At 31.3% G+C, this 24,888-nt stretch overlaps 1 long non-coding RNA gene across 1 annotated transcript; it reads left to right on the top strand.

Annotated features, from left to right (window-relative positions):
• Window positions 1–19,428: 19,428 nt before the first annotated feature.
• Window positions 19,429–21,618, top strand: LOC112422570 (uncharacterized). The gene is made up of 2 exons (XR_003012993.2): window positions 19,429–20,414; window positions 21,165–21,618. It is a non-coding gene; the product is annotated as an uncharacterized lncRNA (long non-coding RNA).
• Window positions 21,619–24,888: the final 3,270 nt, after the last annotated feature.

The following is a 24,888-nucleotide window of genomic DNA, read 5'->3' as shown; positions in this document are numbered from 1 at the left end:
AATTGTGACCCTTTTAAAAATTATTTCTGAAACTTAAATAAATTTATATACTCAAGAAAGTTCTTGGTAAGAGTTAAACAAATAAAAATATTTGTTAATTAATAAATAAAAGGATCGGAGAACTCTGGATTGTATATTTAAAATAAATTAAATAAAAGGACCAGATAATTATGGAATATATGACTGAAATAAATAAAGTAATAAAGGGACCAGAAAAAATGTTCATATTGAAAGACATTGAATATGAATTATGAAAAATATTCACGTGAGAGAGAGAGATTGAATTCTTTTGTATTGTAAGCTCTTGCCAATTGCCTTGATATGTTGCTATATTTATAGATGGCTAGAGTCTGAAGTTCACTTGAAATATACATAAACATACGGTTGTTGTTTGTACGTTCCAAAACAATCCATGTGCATTTGCTTTGTTGCTTGATGCGCAAAGTTGCAAAAAATGTGTTATTCCAAGTGAAGAATGTTCTGTAGAACATTCTCTTGTATAATTTAAATGGCAAAAGCATCTTTTTTTTTTGTGTATAAATTGCTGCATGAGAGAAACGATTTCATGCAACACAAATTCTAAAGTTCATAAAAAACAAACAATTGTAGTTGGTTCTTTCTTGATATCAAACAATGGCTTATGCTAAGCTAGCTCCTTTGGTTGTATTCTTGTTTGCAACATTTTGTATGTATTTTAACCATCTTTGTCATTAATATATAACATGCATTGCTAATTACATTTTGTTTCAATTTTAACTAACTAAATTTACAGTAATGTTCCCAATGGAGAACGTAGAAGCACAAAGTTGTCTTAGTGCCTGTACAATATTTGGTAGTAAACCGTTATGTGTTAGTAGTCGTTGTCGTCATTGTTGTAAGATGCCTTTAAATTCATTTGTAGGCTTATGTGAACGTCGGCTATCTACAGATTCTGAGAGATGGAAGAGGAATATCCTAACTACTTCTGTGAGTCTCATATGGATTGCACAAAAAAAAGGAATTGGGAGCTTTTGCGCTCGTTATTCTAATTTTGATAACGAACATGGTTGGTGTTTTGCATCGATCTCTGAGGCGGAACACATCTTCAAGATTGCCTCCCAGTATTTGGTTGGAAGGGGTGGTCCTAAAGAACCAGTTGGATATTTGGGTATGGAAATCGGATAAAGAGAGAGTTTTTCCATTAATTCTTGTTATTTGGTACTTCAAAATTTGAGGCCATTAGAAGATCGGTTTAGCTATGAGGAGGAAGTTATTTTTCAGGAGTTGTGGAATAGTAAGGCGCCATCAAAGGTGTTGGCTTTTTAGTGGACTTTATTTCTTGATAGGATCCTGACTAAGTGAACCTTGTGGAGAGAAGGCTTTTGGGGGTTGAAGATTCTATGAGGTGTGTGTTTTGCGGGTGTCAAGACGAAATGGTGGTGCACCTATTCCTTCATTGTGATGTCATTTCTAAAGGTTAGAGGGAGGTGATGAGGTGGTTGACTTTTAATCATATTTATTCTCCAAATATATTCATTCATGCGATTTGTTGGTCTAGATAAGTAAGAGCTAAGAAACTTAGACAAGGGGCGTGGTTGATTTGGCATGCGGTGGTTTGGTTGTCTAATAATTGTATTTTTAATAATAAGATTATTGAGGTGGAGGATATGGTGGATCAAATCAAAGTGTTGGCGTGGCAATGAAGCTTGGCTAGATTGAACATTGCGACGTGTTTATTCTACGAGTGGTATTGGAACCCTCGTTTTTGCCTTGTTGGTTGATTCGGGGTTATGGTTTTGGTCTGGGCATAACTGTACAGGGTTGTTTATGTTCTTCTGTTTTTTGGTTTTGTTGGGTGTTGATAGCAATAGTTCATGCGGCATGTTTTATGTGGTTTTGCTATTCTGTTGTTGTTTTTTTGTTCCCTGCTTGTTTATTCAGGTGCAGGGCATGGTTTTGGTTCATGTTTGCCCCGTGTTCTATTCCTAAGAATGCTTTATTGGCTTAATAAAATTTTTGGTTGTTCAAAAAAAAAAATGACAACTTTCTCTCTCATACTCATGTTATGTTTTTACTTTCTCTCTCTACTGCTTTAGTTTTCATGTTAATAACTATCTTTCTTTGGAAATCTCTCACTATTCCATAAGTTGTCAAGTAAATGATTGTTCTTGTTCAAATAACACTCCTCATATTTAATTCCTTACCATAATTTCTTAACTAAAATAGGTAACGGGCTCCACTAAAGGAAGAACCTGAGTTTGATCCCTAGATTAAACAGTTCTTGATTAGGTTATACTTACCTTACGGTCAAACTTCGGATTATCAATGTACCCTTCATCTATAAACCATGTTTTCAAAAAAAATAAAAAATAAAATAGGCAGCATAAAGATGGAACATGGTTTTCTCTCATTCTGTAAGTTCACTAATTCCCAAACAGGGTCGGCCCTAGGCATAGGTCGGGGGTAAGACGGCCTAGGGCCCATTAATTTTAGAGGAGGGATGCATATAGCAAGAGTTGGTTTATTGGGGGTATATTTAGCAAATTTCATCAGGAGGCCCAAACAGTCATTTTCTGTATGAAATTTCATTGAAAGTTCGAAAGAAAAGAATTTTGCTCTTCACCCAATACATTTCGCTCGCGCCCTGCACATTTTCCAAATATAACCCTGCGTGAGTTAAGTCACGCAGCGAGACTTAACTCACGCACCTCACAAGCTCTACGTGACTTAAGTCACGCACCACTGAGCCTCTACGTGAGTTAACTTGCGCAAGTTGGCCGGTGGTAAAAACTGAAGCACAAACGTTTTTGGGACGGTGGCCAATGCTTTTGATTGATTTTTACACGTTTTTCTTAAGTTTTTCACACGTTTTTGGACCTCATTAAGTGTTATATACCTTATACCATCTATAAAAACCCTCACATACTTCCTCTTTTCCTCACATTTTCTCCTCCCACTCCTCTTCTTCCTCTTCCTCTTCTTCTTCTTCCCCAACATAACGGATCACTATTTTCTCCAAGAGCTATTGGCATATACCGAAGAGGGTAAAATATATGTATTATATATTGTAATGTTTGAATCATATTAATAAAATCAGAGTTATATTTATTAATTTTGCTTTTTATTTGTATTTATTTTCCCATTTATTTTATGTTTATGTTTATGTATTGAATGATTAAATATTGAATAAATAAAATCGAATTTATTTTCTAATTTTGTATTTAATGAATAAATAAATTAGAATGAAAATTGAATTAGTATAAAATCGAATTTATTTTAAGTGCATAAATAAATTAGAATAAAGTGACCAAATAAATAATTTAGAATAAAGTAAATAAAATATTTTAGAATAAATAAAAAAAAAAGTAGTCACTTTGCGCCACTTAACGTGCGCACTAGTTTACACTTGCATCACTTAACGTGCGCAACGCTATTTTGGGCATGGCTGCAAAGTGCGAGCGAAATGTGCTGGATGAAGAGCAAAATTCGAAAGAAAATACGTAAACACCGTGACACATACCATATAAGTTGTCTTAGCTAACAGCTACATTGTCATATCATAGGTTATTTACCATACCGTGACACATACCATATAAGAAAATACTCCACCAGCACCTGGGCCATGACCAAAAACATTTGGGAGATTCATTTCCCTTAGTTCTGGCCTCTGGGATATTAATTAGAATTAGTTTAATATTGATTTAAGTATAGAAGTTTGTTATGTTTAAACGTATTAGAAGTTTGTTATGATGATTAATCAAAAGTTGGTTGTATGTATCAGTAAGGTGAATCTTATTACGCTTATTATTATATCAACTATTTATCATACTATCAATTCAATCTTTTTAATAATTTTATTTTTCCTTTTTTGTATTTTAACATGCTTCTCAACTTACAATGCAGGTACGGAGTTAGAAGGGGGACCAGCAATAGACCAGAGTCCTCTAAATTTTTATAATTTTTTTAATACTAATATATGTTATTATACTTTTTTTTGTCTCTCTGTTTGTTTTTTGTGAACTATAAACACTTGAACTTTTAGGCTTAATTATACTAATTATTAACTATATATAATCCTTAACAGGAAAAAAGAAAGCGAAGTTTTGTCTACAATTTACAGATGAATTTAAATCTTTAACTAGAATTTCAATTTATGATTTCTTGTTGTTATTATGCTAAGAATTTTGATTCATTACATGCGATTATGTTTGTGCGCTCTCTGCGACCGCCCAACGATTCACTACTCACTATTACATTGTCAATTCATTCTCATATGCTTGTATTCATTTTTAATATTTTATTTATCCACTATCCAAAAAAAAAATTAGTCCCGTCATTTTTTAAAAAGCCTCGAAGTCCTCATCTTTCTTATATCTTGAAATTTCTTTAAAATTTTGAATATATATTAACTTTAATTATATCTTATAGTTTTTTTGTATATGTTATGCATTTGAAAATTTATTTTTCCTTATTAAATTATACTTTAAAACCTGGTCCCCCAAAAGTTTAATTTATGGCTCCGGCCCAGTCAACATGATACTACTTACTAGAGTCATGACATCCATCTTGAAGAGATCCTAACTCTAGTTTTGTTCTTTCCTATCCACCTCTTTTTTCTTTGTTTCATTTTCTCTTTTAATTTTCTTTTTGTTCAAGAATTACACAAATTTAGATGTGAAATATTTTCCTTTTAATTTTCTTTTCTCGGGAAAATCCAAGAAGTTCTATAAGACACTACCATTATTTTACTCCGAAAGGTGTTAGTAGCAAATCTTAATTAAAAATACTACTAAAATACACCGGATAGTAAAAAATAATTTACTACATATTATTATTATTTTTATTATATTCTTAGAGCTTATATTTCCTTTGATAAAAAATCACAATTCTTCTCATGTTAGTTTCAACGGTTAATAGTTTCAATGGCGGTGAAGTTGAGTATGTGTGGTCATTTGTTAGAAATTTGTATAGTGTTTTGACCATTTCCAATTTGCAAGCTTCATATTTTGTGTGGGCACGTGAGATACTAGTTCCCAATATTTGGTTTTATTGGTTCTACAAAATAAATGAAGAATTTTGATTTCATACCTTTAGATAATCAATTATTTAACATTTTTTTTACCATCAAATCAAAATTGGATAACTCACGCTTCTACTTTGTTTATTTTAACTTGATATACCAGAAATTGTGAATCGTCTGATTTTAAATTGATGGTTTGTGTTGGGTTTTTTATGGGTTGGTTGTATTTTGTTAAAACAAGAATTTTAGCAAAATGTTGTATCAGATGTCCTCGACATGTAAGTACGACATCTTAGTTTATGATGAAGTACTTTATTTCGCATTCTCGGATGATTGTGTGTTTTCGTGTGAGATCATTGAAGATTTGATTCACGTATCTTGTGCTCCAAGAGACGTGTGTTTCTAGAAGCTTAATGTCCTAAACATTTTAGGAAATAATATATTTTGCTCCTAGAAGATTGTGAAGACCGAATATACGTTTTGGTCAGCTGAATTGTTTAGCCCCTGAAGAAAAGCCCATGCATTCTCTGACTATATAAAAGAAGACTCGAACCCTTGTGAGTCGTCATATTGAGAAAGAGTCTTAAGGTTTCATGTCTTGTCTTTGTTATTTGTATACCTCTCTATGTGTTGCTTTGATGCAAAGAGCTTATTTGTTTTAGTTGAGTTGTATTTTGTTATTTGTAAACCGTTCAAGTGCATCTTGCAAGAGTTGATTTTGTTTATTGGAGTTGTTCTCTTAGTTAGATTGTAAATGTGATTCAGCCGATCACCGGGGATACTGGTTGAGAGAAAGTGAGATGAGATCTCATATCTAGGGGGAGTCTTAGATAGATATACACTGGTAGTTATTAGATGTCAAGGCAGTGAACAAGGTTAGTTCACATAAGACTACAAACCAGTACTATAAGAGTGAATTTTCTTTGTTGACATGAATGCCTCCAAATGTAGGTGACGTTGCACCAAATGAGATTACCAAATCTCATGTGTTATTTCTTTATCGCACTTTACTTTAATTGTTGTTTATTATTTATTGTGCTGCATTGTCGTACATATTGTCGAGGACATCATTCTTGTTGAACCTGATGTCCAGAACATCAGGTAAGACATCTGTCCAGCAAGCGCCAAAATTTCAGTTTGGATCACATAATTAGTATATGTGTCTAATACTTGCCAAAATGAGCTTAAACTCTAAAAGAATAATCTTTCATGCCAAAATGAGCTTAAACTCTAAAAGAATAATCTTTCATTACCATGATCTTCTCATTATTCACCTCTCTTTCCGTCATTCGTTTTGTGTCCTTTCTCTACATTGCACATGCATATATTCTACTATATACTATAATATATTATCCTTGAAAAGTTTATTCTGAATGCCACTTCAAATTTACATCCCAATTCACAAGTCCTTAGTCTAAAACCTATCAATGATAAACTTTTTTAGATTTTTTTTTCAAAGATACCAATCATAATTCAAAAACTCATCAAAAGCCATAAAGATATTTGCATCAATAATGTTGATGCTGTTTGGTTAAATTTTGATTAATAATATTGATTCCTCTCACACTTTTTCAAGAGTGATCCTTATATTGGCCAACCAAGTTGGTATGTGGTACCCAAAATAAATGTGCAATAATCAAGTTAGAACTGACTACACACAAGAAGAATAGACTTGAGCCCAAAAAGGAAAGTCCAAAAGGTTGTAAATATACACATTCTTTAACCAATGGCAGACCAAGAGTGTCCACATTATGTGGCAGTTTCAATAGTATTATCTATGATTCTCACTCCCAGTCAATGAAGTGGGTCTACTAAGGCATAATGCAGAATGGTGGTATGGGGTACTGACAGGTGTTGGGGATAAATTAGGTCTCCATCTTCTTTATTCACCACTAAGTTCTTTTGAGCAATGGTCTTTCACCTTTTATTATAATTAATGTATTGTAGCAAAAAAAAAAAATGTATTTGATTACATTAGTTATTTGTACTTGCAGTCAGCACAATAATTGTATGTAAGGTTGGACTGTTTATGTGATACCTTAAGAATGATCTCAAGGATGGTATTTATAGACATTTGTGAGCTTGTTTTAGCGTGATTTAAACCCCAAGCGCTTTAGGTCTCTCATCCGGTTCTAGGTGCTTCTAGAAGCTGATTGAGGCGGCACTCTAGGAAGGGTGCCTAGGCTTCAGGGGTCCTTTTGGAGGAGGCCTGAGTCTTTCCATAAGGCTTTTAGGTCCTTAGGAATATATTGATGGTCCATTATTCAATCTATCTAAAAAGTGAAATTTTGTTTATAATAGTGACGGGCAAGTATTTACAATCTTCTATATTGGTATATTTACTTATCACCAAAACTATTGTCTAAAAACCGATTTTGCAAGGTACATAAACATACGTTATTATAGTTAAGTACAATCCTGAATTAGAATTTCAACAGTATATACCATCGCAGATGTAAAACAAGATGAACAAAAAAATGAGAACAAACAAAATCATTCACTGAAATACAGAAATTCACTTACATAATAGGTTAAAAAAGACCTTATCGTTCAATCTTTAATCTTTAATCTTTGATTCAAGTGGTTAATGCGTATCACCAAAGCACGAATCGTCCGAGAGAATCCGAGTTCGATTCTTAGATAAAACTATTCTTGTTCAGACTATACTACCTCGCGGTCGGACTCTGTATTACTAGGACTACCTTACCCTACGAACCCGAAAGTTAGCACAATTAAAAAAGAGGTGAAGATTTATGGTGAAAGATGGAAAAAAAAGTTTTTTGAATGAGGGCAATTTTTGCATTATGATTAAGTTTTAATTAAATTTTGGATGCAATTGATATTTATCGGGTGTGATTAGAAAAGTCCTACTCTTTTTCATAAACTTAATTTCCTCTTATTTTTTTATATTTCAATTCATTTAGTTGTTCGTAAAAAAAAAAAAAAATTACCTAATTTATTTAGAAAATTGCTCTTCTCCCAATAAAAATTGTTCACTCTCACCTGAACTTTCCAAAATACCAACACGTAACTTAACTCACGTAGGTATCTAATTTATGTGACTTAAATCACGTTGAACTATACAGCTACGTGACTTAAGTCACTTTGAATCACATTCGAACATCAACGTAAATTAACTTACATTGGCGTACTCATAAAAAAAAATTGTATGTTTTTCTCACATGGTGAATCCCTACCTACAAATAACATTATTCATTGCTTCTCACTAGTTGTCAACACCTGGTGAATCATCTATATGATCTTTTCCTCCATGGTAGTTAGGTACTAACACATTCTAGGCAACCAATGTTTTAAGAGAAATATTAACCGGTGTTTTTGAAATATTCTTTAAAATTTTTAAATAATAATTTTTTTTAAAATTTATGTAATCAATACATCAGAAATTTAAATATTTTAACTTTTTTATAAAATAATTTATTTTTTTTAGTATTCTCAAAGAATATCCTAAAAGCATTTGTTAACAAAACCAATGTTTTAATTATATTCATATGTTCAATTTTCAAATGTATATAGTGAGACACCAGATTTTGTTTTATCCTTGATTTTAATAGGTACTTGTTCCGAAGTTAGTTGTACCAATACTTAGTGTTTCACTCTCTGTCGATAGATATCAAAGACATCCAATGTTTTTATGAGTAAATATACTAAAAACTTTAATGACTAAATCAACGTGAGTTAACTTACGTTAATGTTCGAAACATGATTCAACGTGATTTAAGTTATGTAGGTGTATAGTCCAACATGACATAAGTCATGTAGGTTATACACTTACGTGAGTTAAGTCACATTTAAGAATTTTGGGAAGTTCATGCGGGAATGAGCAATTCTTGTTGGAAGAAGAGCAATTTTCATTTATTTATTTTGTAATCGAGGCAATTATGGTCTTGGATTTTCAATGGTTGCTCTAATATATACTTCGGTTCTATTTATAAGAAACATTTGACTTTTCTGATTCATTGCATAAATGATGTATTTGGTCTATATTTTAGACAAGATACATCAATTACTCAATAAATATAAAAAATCAAATTTTTCTTATAAATAAGACCGGAGTGAGTAGGTTAGATTTGTTAATGAGGATTTTTTTTTATATGGATTTGGTGTGTCTTTCAAATGGACAACTTTTTTTTTTTTAATCATCTCTTTCGACAAAAAAAAAAACTCAAATTCTTATTTAAGTAGAGAGTTATGTTATTAATTTTTCAACATCATATTGATTTACTAATTACATTAATAAAACTTTAATCCACGTGAATTAGTGCAGCTCGTCCTTCGAACCTTGTGTAACTCAAATGACCAACAATCTTCATTAAATGATTTAATATTGTATGTCAAAGTTTGGGATCAAACCAAGACATTCATTAAACTACAAGAGATTCATGTCATTTTACAAATCGCACTTAGGTAGTAAATAGAGTTAATTTTATCATAAAATCCATATACTTATCCATTTGTTTAAATAATTACATTAAATATAAAATAGAGAGTTTGACCCCGACTCCTCTATTTACGTGAATTATCGATGGATATTGTCATTTATCTATCTACCAAAAAATAATACTTCCTCCGTTTTAAAATGAGTGTCGTTTTAGATAATTGCACACAAATTAATGAATGAAATGAAATAATCATTAGATATAACACTTTTACTAAAGTGTCCAAGAAAAAAACAAATTTAAAGTTGCATTGAAAATTGTTTGAGAGAAAAGTTTGAGTATTTATTGAGGGTAAAGTTGAGAGAAAAAAATTAAAGTTGTATTGAAAATATAAAGTGACATTTATTTTGAAACAAATTTTTTAGCTAAAGTGACACTCATTATGAAACAGAATGAGTATAAAGCAAGGAGGGTATTTTTTGTTCGAACTTACACTGAAAATACCTTATGGAAACTGTTTAGATGAAAAGTAGCTTGGTAAAGGGATAAGAAAAGTTTGAGTATTTTATTGAGAATAAAGTTGAGAGAAAAAATTAAAGTTGTATTGAAAATGTAAAGTAATATTTATTTTGAAACAATTTTTTTTAGCTAAAGTGACATTAATTAAAAAATATCCATTTGTTTATGGAACTGTTTAGATGAAACAGAAGATTGTTCTTAATTTCTTCTCCATGCTTCCAGGCATGTTGCATAGCAAGCACCCTTCCTTCTCTGTCACGCATGAGCATGATTGATAAATATTTTCCTTTTCCTAAGTAAAGCCATATCTCGAGAAGTAGCTAGATTTAGTTCCGATTAGATTTGTTTTTAAATTAATAAAATTTCAAAAAAGTATCCATCGTAAACTTAACTCAATTGATAGGGATATATAGGGGTCAGAGTTCGAATCTCAGACATCCCACTTGTTCATATTTAAAATGTGTGAACTCTTACCACTATAGTAAACAATCAAAGTGTGACATATTTGAATATTTAAATTTCACCATTAACAAACAAACATGTAGTTGAGTGTCTTTTATTTATTTTTTCATCAGAATAGTTTTCCTATTTCGCAATTGAAATTTTTAGCAATTTCATTGATCTTCTATTTTTTTTATCAGATATATACTGTATTTCCATGGATCCAGCAGGTAACAAAATTTGTTGAAAAAACAAACTTCCATAAACATAACATTGATTAGTTTTATTAAAAATTCATTGGTAAAAATTAATTGAAAAAAGTATAATTGATAAATTATATTATTAAATTATCAAAAACGACAGTTAAAAATATGCGAAGAGAATATTAGACGAACAAAAGAATTATATTTTATATTTGTCAAAAAATAATTATTGTCAAAACGTGCCAAGTATGAGACAATGTACCGAAGCACAAGTCCGGAACACTAGGAGACATTTTTCCCAGAATTTATGTGCCCTCTGTGTGTGATGTCTGCCCAACATCTAAAGAAATGAGTATAATTGTATTATTTTCATGAATATTTAAAAAATAATATTATTGTATCTTTTCGTAAATCCAAAATTATTTAACTCATTCATGAAATTAAGTACAAGCACTTACCCAAAAAGGGAAGGCCCCCTCTGGGTATGGTGGTTCTGTTAACATAAAAGGGGTTGGTTACTAATTAACGTTTTTTATTCATGATCTGAATCCTCACATGTATGGTTGAAATTTGTTGTGTTTGGTAGCCTGACTATTTTGACTCTCTAATGTTTGTAGATATGTTGAGATTTTTAGGTTTTTATCTTCTTGTCTACTTACACTTGGGTATTGGATGCTCGAAAGAGCTTTTATGTTTGATGTATTTGTAGGGAGTAGTTGACACTTGAATTTTGTTACCGTGTTGGCGGTCGATCCATTCGCCAAACTTAAACCCTAATTAATATCATAAATGTTCACTTTTTATATATTTTTTTAAACTTGGTTTCGGACTCATAAGCGGGTTTGTTGGACTGCGTCCGTGATCAGTGAATTTTTTAAAAAGAGATTAGGGTTGAACCACCAGATCTGATTTATATCGTTGCATCTCTATTTAAGTTTTACCTAAGTCAGGTATAATGTTCCCTTAGTCTTTGCATTTCTTTATTTTTATTTCATATAATCTTCCTTTTGATTAAAAAAAAAGTATAATGAAAACTTGTATCATTTATAGTAGATACATGGAGTAGCCCTCTTAATTACTCCCCAAAAGCCATTCTCAATATCTCACTAACACACAAAGACAGACGCGACGTTGATACTATTTGTTGGCGAGCGTCGAGAGCAACAACGAGCCAATAATCCAGGACCATCAAGAGATAGGCACGTCTCTAACCAAAACCTTAGCCCTTTAACTATATGAGTCACAGCAATATATATCCAACATTTGATTATTTATAGTCAATACGAGACTAATCACTCATATAAGGGATTTTATTTACACATTCACATAGAAAATTCGAATTGGATGATTCTATACGGATATTGTTTTTCTGCCGCACTATATTATGGGACGGAAGTAATAAATTATTATTTTTCTAATTGCTCAATTGATCCATTAAGTTGTTTCTGTAATGATACATGGACATCCACTTTTGTTTGGTGACTTGACACATGGTTAATTACTTTAAAAAATGTGGTTAATTCAGTTAAGAAGATGATTAATTCCAATTCACAACCAATGTTGTGGTTTTTTTTTTTTTTTTTTTTTCTATCAATGGAAAAAGGAAAGACAAACAAACTAAGCAACTTATTGCCTAAAGATCTAGAGGAGTCGACTAATAGTGAGAACTCATTGTTGTGGAGAGAAGTCCAAATAGTCAATGTAGTCAATGGATCAAAATTTGTAGTCTCAAACTTAACTAGTCAATTAGGCATGGCAACAGAACCCGTACCCGCGGGTACCCACCCGAACCCGTCCCGATTTTGACGGGGAAAATCCGCTTTGACTGGGTTTGGGTTTGGGTTTGGGTTTTCCCCGATTTTAAAGGATGGGGGTGGGGCGGGTAATGGGGAAACATGTACCCACCCCGAACCCGTCCCCGAACCCACCCCGATTTCAATGAACAATGATTTTTATCTACTTGTGTTAGCAATTTCAATGAACAATGATGTAGTTTTGGAATATTGGTTTGGTTATGTGGTTGTTTTGATGGTAGTTTGGAATACTCTTATCTACTAGTACTATATTATTTGGTTTTGATAAATTTGATATTGGTTTTGATAATTTGGATTACGAGTTATATGGTCGCTACATTACTTTATTTGAAATAATTTTATTGTATGTTCAGATGAATTTTGGGTTCATGATATATGTTCTAGTTTTGGTCAAGGGATTATATTTATTAAAAATCTGAATCCACTGCGGGTATGGGGGCGGGGCGAGGATACCCGAACCCATTTGGGATGGGGTTTGGGTTCAATTATTCATCCCCGTCGGGGTACGGGGCGGGGAACGGGGTTTTATCAGGGAATTGGGTTTGGGGATGGGGTAGGTAAAAACCGTCCCCGCTCCGCCCCAGTGCCATGCCTGTAGTCAATCAACACCTTTATTGTCTTCTCTCATGGTATGGGAATAGTCCTACGAGGATGAAGATTAAAATTATGAACATCTTCAATCAAATCCAGAGTCACTTTAGAGTTTGATTCCCAAGTAACTAGATTTTAGAATCACAATTTTTGTTGTGGTTAACTCAACTACATAAATAAATCACAATTTTCTTGAATTGAATTAGCCATTCACTCAATTAAATTATCTATATTTTGGATTAAATGGGTGTTCATGAAATATTTTTGAAGTTGTTTAAGGGCAATCCGACATACTTCTATGTATTGTTAAAGTTGTGTTAAACTTTGTACCAAAAGAAAATGTTGTGTACGTCATCTTTTTGTATTGAAACACAACTTTATTAAACTTCCGATTAGAGAATGTTGTGTTAAACTTTGTTAAAGTTCATGAAACATTATTTTTATAGGTTTTTCTATCATATGTTAAGAAGTTTAAAATAGAAATTTTGTATTGAAACTTGTACATTTGATATTAAATATAAAACTTTTGAATAAATAATTGTTGTTTTTCAAGAAAAAGTTACTACTATTAGTTGTTTTAACATGTGTAATGTTGCACATGTTAGACAAACCCTTTATTATATAGAGAATTATACGAATCAAATACTCCAATTTGAAAGCCATTGATTTAACTAATTTTTTTTTTAGGGATTTGATTTAACTAATTGCATACATTGTCTGCTCAATGCAATCATTGTGGTCCCTAATTATAGTTCCTTCCTTTTTTTAAAGGACTTATTTTGCATATCTTCTACATTCTTGGATAAAATTAATAATAACTCCCATGGATCAACAAAATACATGATGGGGTCAACACATCACAATTCACAGACATACACATGCTCAGTTCGGAATCCAAATGTGTAGTTACATCCAAGATTTCTTTTAGAAGTGATATCTGAAATCTATAAAAATATTGGATATTAATATGAATAAGATAAGATAAAATTAACTCAAAAATTAAATTTAATTACCAATTAATAATTACATATAAAAAATTGATGTGATGTCAAATATTTTGGTGCTAATTATGAACTGTATCCAACAAATTAAACACTACAATAGAGAAGTTATCACCTTTTTAGTTCAAAATAGTTTCTGTAGCAAAACTCAAGATAACAGAAAATGTAAACTCAGAAAACCCTAGAGTTTTGTGAATTAAGTCATGCTCTCTTCTTTTCTATGAGTGCAAGGAATGGGCAAGCTAACTTCTAATAAACTAACTAATAATCTAACTAAAAGGAAAAAGTGAAACCAGTATAAAACTAAGTATTAACAATTAATTAAAGAAATCTTAGACTTAACAATTTAATCTCTTATATTTGTAAAAAAAAATATACTTTATCTCTTATACTTTAATACAAAACATTTAAATAAGTGAAGAGTAAATCTAGAAAGGAATAACATGGAAAGAAAAGCACAATGTTATTTGAACATCCAAAAGAACAACTAACCGATATAAAAATACACAATTTATAACTAATGATGTGATTATAAGAAAGAGAAAATAAGTAATTAAAAAATGAAATAGTATTTATCCAGTATAAATATATGTTTGACAGCCAAAAGGTTGTCAAGATAACATTTCTCGAAAGAAAAATGAGAAAAGAAAAAGAATTAGTGTACAACTCTATGTGGTGTATACATCTTGAAAAAGAGACAAAAAATGAGTGATGTGATTATAGATGATAGAGTAGTGATATATGTACAACTATTTGGGACAACTTTGATGACAACTTTCATTTTTTCTCTTCTTATTGGTCCAAAACAATGGAGAGAGAAAAAGAAAGAGAGAGAATAAGAATATAATATGAGTATGAGAGAGTAAGTTGTTAAAAAATTGTAATAAAGTAGTTGTACAAATATCATTTCTCTAGATGATAATATGATAGAACAAAAAAATATAAATAAAATAAGGTGTTAAATATGTGTATGAAAAGGTACGATGTTCAAATATCATTGTTGTAGATTTAAAAGATATGTTATTTGAACAACCATTTGATTGATAACTTATGGAATAACCATATATTTACAAAGAAAAAGTAGATATTGACACGAAAACTAAAGCAATAAAGGGATAAAGTAAAAAATAATATAAAAAAGAAAATTGTCACAAAAAAATTCACAAATATATTTCTCAAGACAAGCACCAATTATTGAGTACTAAACTACTATGGAGAAATCATATAGACATGACAGTTTATACCGTTAGCGGGGGTTCCAGTGAGAACCGCCACATTTGGGATTTCCGAAGGCGAGGAATTTTTTCCCACGTGGATGGGGATGAGGAAGAGATTTTACCCCTTGCATCCACCTATTATGTGGTTGTGTGTATATTCAAGTCTTTTATATGTTATATCTATTTGTACTTTAATTTCACTCAATAATTGTATAAATCTTGTATATATCTTATGCTTAGTGGCGGAGCTAGGAATTTTATCGAGTTTGGGCAAAGTTTTGATCGCAAATTCACATGCGACATAATATATAAATAGTCATAAATCAAAATAAAAAGAGGCTCGTCATTTTGTCGATAAAAGTACAATTTGAAATAAGAGAGATGAAACATACTTGTGTGTTAAATAAAATTAGGAGGTAAATGTCCTTTCCGAGACCTCTTTCGATGAATGTTCGAATAATATCAACATCATCAAGTGACTTGATTATCTCCCACTCAATGGAGTATATATATATATAGATTTTGATTTATGTAAGTATTGAGTATTGGTTTGAGTGAATGGTATAATAGTTCATAGTTAGGGAGAATTATTCTAATTAAGTCACTTCAACAATTTATTCTAAAAATTGATTATAGTAATCGATTTAAAATTCCAATGATATTGATTAAATTAATTTTAGTGATAATTTTATGAATTATTCATATTTAGAATTTATAGTAGAATAGAAAATATATATATATAAAAAAAACAATGATAAGTTTTAGTGACAGTCGAACCGTAGGTAGAGGTCCATAATGTATTTTAAAATGATTTTCTTATAATTACCTAAGTTTTTTTTGCATAGGTAAATGTGGAAAACATGTAGTGACATCCATTTAGCAACGACAGACAGATTTAGCTACAGAAATTTGCCCTATAGTGACGGATTTTGGTTGTCACTATAGGTCAATTTTTTTTGCAAATTTCTTGTAGCTATACAAAGAAAGTATCGGTTGAGCCCGGGCGTGTGCCAAGGCTAGTTGGGCGGTAAAAACACCCCTGCTTATGCTTATTGTTGTTACTTGACTCAAAACAATGTCTTAATTTTTTATTTATTTCATGATTTAAATTTAATTTTTTTTACTTCTAAGTCATTTAAAAATAATATAAATTTGATATTTTTAATGTTGATGGGGCTCCGTAGAAACTAAGGGAAACCGTGAAAATGAAGATGGGGAGAGAGTACTCTTTGTGGCGGGTAATAGGGTCTACAAGAATGAGAAACATTTTAAATGACGGGAAAGAGGGTAGAAAAATACTCTTGCCCTGCCTTGTTGACATTCCTAAATCATGTGTCAAAAAGAGTTGAATTTTCACAACCAACTATGAGATTATCATATTTATCTTTATAACACATATTTCGTCTTGATTTTTCATCCAACCCATACTCATTAACGAGTGTAAACATTATAGCTTCAAAAAAGTGTGAATCACCTTATTGATGTTCAAATATGAAGTAATCGCGTCATAATTAGGATATTTGACTTCTATTAAATGTTCTAAGATATCATCACAACTTAGAATCATTAGACATGCATGCTATGGGACTAATTTGTGTCAACAACGAGTGTTGGATTGACTCTCAAATGGATGACATATAAGAATCAAACTCGTGTTATTTTAAAAAGAGTCATGTCAACGACTCTCTGAATACTTTATTGCTAGATGATTAACATTTATTTATATCATTAAAAAAAGTTTGATATGTATTAATATTCCAAGAATAATTAATTATCTCACACTATAGTCTTGTCCTAATTAAGTCCTTCTATATTTCTCTCTTTTCTTTTCTCCAACTCTCACATCACATCCCTCAACTAAAATGTGATACAATCTTTATCCTTACAATATATGGACACAAATTGAAGGGACATGAAGAGAAAAACATCCCTACAGCTAGCAATACCCTCAATATTTACCAATCCTTTTAGCCTGCTTGTTGATTGTGACTTCCTAACTATGCATGAGTACATATCATCATCACAACGTTTCAACATTTGTGTGGTTAGGTTCTTTAAAGAGCCATATACCTCTAAATAGGTAAAATCAATTGACACATCCTAGCCATCCAAGTCTAGAAGGAAAAAAAAAAGTATATATATATACATAGACATGAGATAAAGATTTATTTGTCACCATATATTATAACTTTATTACATGTTCAAAAATAAGTCTTAAACCACTAGACAGCTTCACTTGCCTAAGGTCCTACATAAAAAACTGGTTTGTATTTTCAAAATTTGTGGGGCTCACAGACCACTCATGGTAAGTGAATGAGATGGAAGAAAATCACAACAACTCGATCATTATATATGGCATCTGGATTGCTAAGTTAGAAGGAAAAAATTGTGTGATATTTGATGATGATCTCACACAAGATTTACAGCAATCCCATTGCACATGGGTGCATATCAATATCAATAACTACTACTCTTGCATAAATGTATGATATGGACCCTGTAGTACACTACAACCACTTGCATTGTACAATTTGTGAATAGATCACACATTAGTGCCTTTATAATAACCACACCACGTGAGTATTAAGAATTTAGGGGGTTTAAATAGTAAAATATTTTTACACATATACGGGAATAGTGGTGGATTAACAACTTGAGTTAGTAGAGGCAATTTATTTCAACGAGGAGTGCTATGAACACTCATTTCAATTCTCTCTGATACTCATTCTTTTATAAGGTAAAACTCATATGAATCTCACACTTTGAAAATGGAGCTCATATGAAGTGGAAAGACTCATGTGAATAGACTCACACTTTAGAACTTAGAAAGAGAGTGTTAAAAGTTCTCTAAAGTTATTATCAATACCAAGGAAAGACGTCGGTTCGTCATAATTGGTGATTAATTGACTCACATTATGACTTCAACAAATGGGACATTTTGTTGTGTAGCAAGTGAGTTAGAAGTCCTACATCGGTTGAAAAAGTGGAGGATGAACACTTTATAAGTAAGATGACCATAAACCGTTGTCTTAAGGTTATGGGTAAAAATGTGGTGTCTCTCTTACTTATGTGGTTGCTCTTGCCTAATGTGGGTGGTCCCCAAGGCTCCCCTCGTGACCCAACAGTGGTATCAGATCTAAGGTTTGACGAAGGGTTCGATCGGCTCCCTGTATCGAAAGTCTTCTGAATCAAAGGTGTTTAGGCAAACACTTTATAAATGAGAGAACCCATAAAATCATCACTCTCACTTATGTAGTTGATCTTACTTGATGTGGGCGGGCTTTCGGTCTCCCCTCCCTAATGATAGAGCACATTCTAATATGGATATAAAAAAGATGGTCAAAAAGTGGACTCTTACCCAACTTTATTAAGATTTGTGGATTTTAAAATGGTTTCGTCCCTCTAATATTAGCGAATTTCGATTTTAGTTCTTGTAAAAAAAAAATATTTAGATTTTGTCCCTGTAATTTTAGATTCTTCCACTTTTTGTCTCTTATTCCACCACGTCAGCAGAATCTACATACATGGCACGTAAAATGAGGGACCAAAAGTGGAGGAATTTGAAATTACAGTGATCAAAAGTGGGAGAATCTGAAATTACAGGGACGTAATTTATGCAGATTCTGCTGACGTGATAAAAGGAGGGACCAAAAGTGGAACAATATGAAATTACAGGGACAAAATCTAAATTTTTTTAAAGGACTAAAATCAGAATTCACTAATATTACAGGGACGAAAAGAGGTATTTACCCTTTTAAAATTATAAATAAAAAAAAGGAAGGAGATATAACATTTAATTAAAATATTTACTAAAAATGATGATAATAATGGTTAACCTTTTGACCTATTTTGTGGAGGTCCAATTTGTAATGCTCCTCAACCACTTAGAAACTAAAAATCTCATATTTTTTTATCCACGGTGGAGAGACATTACCCTCCAATATATGTGTATGAGCCACATGAGTAACCAAATTGGCATGCATGGTTTTACATGGAGTACGTGTGATATGTGGGTTAGGAAGTTACCAAGCTATAGGGCAGTGTACTTTTTGAAAGGATATTATTTTCTCTCGTGAAAAGCGGTTACAAAATTGATATGGGTACATATTGGAAAAAGGGCCAATGAAATATTTGTACTATATTTTCTCTTGGTGGAATAATTTCATGACCTTTTTCACCCATTGTTAGTTTCAAATACACCCTTCCACCTTTCCATTTTCTCCTATAAATAGGTTCTCTTGGCTTGTTACAAACACACCAAACACTTCAAAACACCATACACACAACTCTCTGTTCTCTCTTATAATAAATTAAGTCTCTTCTTCTATTTAATATTATAATTAATTAATTAATTTTCTTATGCACTTTTCTTCTTTTTATAGATACATATCTTTTGTATAAAAATTTAATATGAGAATATTGGAGAAAATGAAGAGGGAGAGGGAGGAACTACTAGCTAGTTAAGTAAGGTTGTTGACAGAAGATAGAGGGCACTAAGGATGATATGCATACACATATATATACAACATGGAGGAGGAGCTTAATTGCATTTCATTTCCTTTGTGCTCTCTAGACTTCTGTCATCACCTCATCTTTCTCACCTTTTTATTAACTCCAATTAATGATCATATATTTATATCTGCAATTTTTTTTCTTGATAAACCTAGAATGGAGTTTGTTATTATAGTTTGATCATCATATTTAATTATTTATTTATTGTTTTTGATGAAAATCATCATATATATGTTTAGACACACAAACACACTTGTTTTTATTTTTATTTTTATTTTTATATAAATCATAATAATACAACTTTTTTCTTTTGTTGATAAGTGTCCTCTTTAATTTTTCATCTCAAATTAATGCATTATGATCATAATTTATGACCTTCTCCTAAGATAATTCTAAGTATTTGTTGGCATTGATATATATTTGCATTTTGAATTTTTTGTCATAATTAAAAGGAAAAGTTTAATTCTAATTTGAGTACAAGGATACTAGCCATTAAACAGCATCATACAAAAAGATGAAACATAAATAATATAATAGTACTAAGATTGTGATTGTTGTTGTTTTTATGATCAAAACTAATTTTTTGATTAAGAAAGATGTATCAAAGTTTTAGATTGTTATTGTTTGTTGTTTGAAATTTGCATTTTGCAGTTTGACATGGAGAAACCAAGCAGGAACCATAACACTATGGCTGCAAAAAGATAACGATACTTCATATTGGTATTTTCTTTCTTTTCTTTTTGCAAGCTTAAGTACTAAAAAGATTTCTTAATTTGGAAATATATATATATATATATATATATATATATATATATATATATGCTAATTAAATAAGTAATTAGATTTAACATAGGTTGTATTTTCATTTATGTTTGATCCTTCCATTTCCATAGAAAAAATATATTAATATTTTTCTAATTAGTTTTTTTCTTTTTGTCTTTTGAGTTTGGTATATATATATATATTAAATTTCAAATTGGTTTTTACTTTCTTCTACTAGCTAGCTAAAGAACTAAGTATATCATTTTGAAAATGGGTTTCTAGTACCTCTTAAGAACTAATTATTCATGCTTTATAATGAGTTTCAAGTACCCTTTAATATAAGTTTTGCTTATAGATAAAAATATCAATTAATTTATATATATATATATATATATATATATATTTTTTTTTTAGAATATAGGTAGTATTTTTTTTAGTAGCAAAAAAATATTTACTTCCATAAGAAGAAAAAAAATTCTTAAATTTATATTTGTAGGGCTTATGTATAGTTAAATTTCATATGGGTCTTTTTTCCTTTTGCTAGCTAAATTACTAAGTGGATACTTTAATTTAGAAACACTTTTTTCTTTGAAGGGTAGAAACACATATTTATTAGGCCTTTATATATAGGGGATATGTACTTTAATTTTTAATTGCTCATTCCATAAGAAAAAAAACATGACACTAATTTTTCTTTTTCCGATTTAGGTTTACATGTGAAATGCTAAGAAGGGTATAGCTAGAACTACCACTACAAATCTATCTACTACCTTCTTGGTGGAGGAAGGACCAAATGGAAATTAATAGGAAAGCATGTGGGAAGATTAGAGAAGGACCAAAGTGAAAAATAAATAGGAATATCTGGCATGCAGAGAACAGGGTCCAAAATGATCAGTATGACATATTGTAGGGCATATACTCTGCAGGATATTTTTTTTCAAAGTCAGTACCCCACCCACATTTGTTCACGTATTGGAAGAGGCTAGCTATGTGACCACTCTATCTAGTCAATGGTGTACGGAATATTACTACAAGATTGTGTCTTTTAATTTCTAGGTGACCACTCTAGATAGGTCTTCTAATATACAGTAATTATTTGAGGCTTAATTATAAGTCCCAATGTAATTTATCAAAAATATTATATTTACCATTTACTCATGAATTTCGTAAAAAAAAAGCACTTACTCATGAATAAGACCAAGCTCTGATATAATTATCATATGATTATGATCCAATTGTATAGGTATGATCAATGCGGGAAAAAAATGTTATTCCAATTTATGTTTTATGGGCATTGTTAAGGAACAAATAGAGATAACTAATGTAAATTATATATATATATTAAAAAAAAAAAACACATCGTTGTATGTTTCTTTGTTTTCTAAGAATAAAAAAAAATATTCAGAAGTCCTAGTTCAATTGGCAAAATGTCGAAATTGTTAGGCTGGATGCCATGACTGGGGTTCGAATTCCGATACCTCCACTTGTGTGTGAGTTTATAATGACTTTGTCATTTCGTCTATTAAAAAAAAAAAAAAAAAGTTATCCCTCTTTATATAATATATCCATCTCAAAGCCCATTCAACAAGTTTATAAGCCTAAAGTGAGATCTTTTAAAAGCTACCAACAACAAATTAAAGGAATTCTATTAAAAAAACAAAATTAAAGGAATTTTAAGTTTTGTTTTGTTTACCTGAGATTTTGCAATATTAAAATTAAACAATACAAAATAAATATTTAATTCATTCACATAATTTTTACTCGAACCAAGTTAACTTATTTCATTGTAAGAACTATAAGAGATAGAGTAAAAAATAAGTTATATTTAATTCATTCACATATTTTTTACTCTAACCAAGTTATCTTATTTCATTGTAAGATAAGTTAACTGATAGACACCCTTTTCAAAGACAGTGCTACTATTAGATTGTCGTCTAACAAAAATAACTATCGTAAGTTCCTGTTAGCACTAAAATGGCCCTACAACCCTCACTAATAGAATCATATTCTGATCTATTAAGTTTTACATTAAGAAAATTATCAAATATCAATTACTTGTTTACGATCAAGCTCAAATATGATGTTCATCATACCACAAGTTATATAATTCATCGAAGAGAATGTAACTTAAGAAAACAACCCGAAGAATCTCATTTCCACATTTCTATGCCTAGACACTGATATGGGAATAATGCACCATCATCATTACATGTTTCTGTTTCGCTGTCTCTGTTATTCTTGTATAGGGACTTTTTTTCAAAGAATATTGCGCAGAGATTTGGTTATTAATAAACTTTTCTGTTAATAAAATATTAACAGGTAGGCGACGTTCCTCTTCAGGTTCGTTTTTGTCGGTTATTTGATTTATCAGAAAATAAATATGCAACACGGTGGCGCAAATATTTAACTTGGGGTGGGACGAGGGGGGAGGCGTGGAAGTGGAGAGAAGTTTACGGGTGTGGGAGGAGGAGTTGGTAGTAGAATGTAGGTTGTTATTATTATATGTGGTGTTGCATATTGATGTTGATGATGTCTGGATTTGGATACGTGATCCGATGGTAGGTTATTTAGTTAGAGAGGCTTACCACACTCTCATAGATGGGTCTCAGTCCATCCCTACTGGCTCTGCAGCATCTACAACTTTCCTTTGGAGGAAAGAGGTTCCTCTCAAGGTCTCGATATTTGATTGACATCTTTTTAGAAATAGATTGTCTACGAGGGTGGATTTATTCTGAAGGGGGATAATTCAGCAGGACGCTCAATTGTGTGTTACAGGTTTCGGGTTGCTAGAGTCGGATGACCATCTTTTTTTGTTATGCGGTGTGTTTGGTCAGGTTTGGCAGGTCGTTCGGCTTTGATTGGGTGTTCATTCAGCAGAGCCCTCAACCATAGTCGACCACTTTACTCAGTTTGTTACTTCATCATTTCTTGCAAAATCGCGTTGTTCTTTTATAAATTTAATTTGGTTTGCAAGCTCTTGGGTGATCGATAAGGAAAGGAATGCTAGAATTTTCCGTGCTAAAGAAGCTACTCCTTATCAGCTTGTAGAGAACATAAAGCTACTTTTCATTTTATGTTTGGGTGCTGGCTAACTGTTATTATTACTGTTTGAAACTCTGTTGTAATTATTGGTTATTCTCTTTGGCACACCTTGTGCTGGAGGGATAAGCCATTGGTTTTTTTTTTTTTTTTTGTGGTGTTCGGAGTTCGAACCTCAAACCTTGTATATAATATATATTGTTCTTACCAACTGAGCTTAGGTCACGGGGACAAGCGTTGGTTTTCTAATATATCCCATTGTGATTTGTTAAAAAAAATAAAATATTAAATTTAGAGAAACCAATAGGAGGCGGTTCACGATAATTTATGAACGAAGTGTAACATTGTTTGTGTCTTTATATTTGTGTCTGCAAGGTAACCATGAATGGAGAAGATCTCTAACATGAAGAATAGTGTCATCCACACAATTTCATCTTTACTATTCTAAAGTTCAAGAAATGCTTCAAGCTATCATAGCAAATAAAGATATTTGAATAGTTGATTATCATCAAAATGACACCAAACTTGCAAAAAAGTTCATCAAAGCCCATCATAGATGAGTGTAAATTTGGCCACGATTGCATTTCTGTCAACAACCAACTGACGCTTTTAGGACAAATTATTAAGGAACAAGCTACAATATTTATAAAATGTTAAGGTAAACTCCATAACCTAAGTCATTCACCAGAAATTTTCAGATCATCTTTATTTAGAAATGTTCACCATAAACACTATAAGCACTTTTACTGCATAGGCCCCTAGTATCAAATCTCTACATAATCTCACAAGTATATTGTATCCCTATACTATCATATTATAGACGCTAAAAGATGAGTCATTCCAATTCTTCAATATTATCATTCTCTCAACACCATCTGAGAAAACCGAATACTACGCCAAACATAACTTAAGCTATTGCCTAATAGCCCCCAATATTCCATCGTCGAAAATATTTTTCTTTGAAAACTCTAGAAATCATAGAATTTGGGTTGCTTAAGAATTTACAACTTTTGTTCCCAACATTGTTAGATTGAACACCTACAAGTCATGAAATTTTCCATGCCTACCCATTCAATTTATTTCTCTTGGTTCGCTTTAACATAATATCATCTTTTGAATAACTTCTACAATAGAATTAGGAAGCAAGATAGAACTAATGCAATATGAAACAATCACAACCTTGTAGGTAAGGAAAATTTCCTCACAATATTGTTCTCACCATGAATCGAAATCCGATTCTTTCGAACGATTCATTCTAGAGGAAGCTCATTAATCACTTGAATCTAATCGCTTGGTTAAAAAAATATATAGAATTTATGTAAGTGAAAAATAATTTTACATTTCCATTCAATTATAATTTGTTATATTATTTTTTTAAAATTTTCTCTAAAAA

Source organism: Medicago truncatula, chromosome 6 (genome assembly GCF_003473485.1).
Source record: "Medicago truncatula cultivar Jemalong A17 chromosome 6, MtrunA17r5.0-ANR, whole genome shotgun sequence".
Taxonomy (NCBI): Eukaryota; Viridiplantae; Streptophyta; class Magnoliopsida; order Fabales; family Fabaceae; genus Medicago; species Medicago truncatula.
Note: the sequence above shows the minus strand (reverse complement) of the source record. Positions and strands in the feature narration are given on the sequence as shown.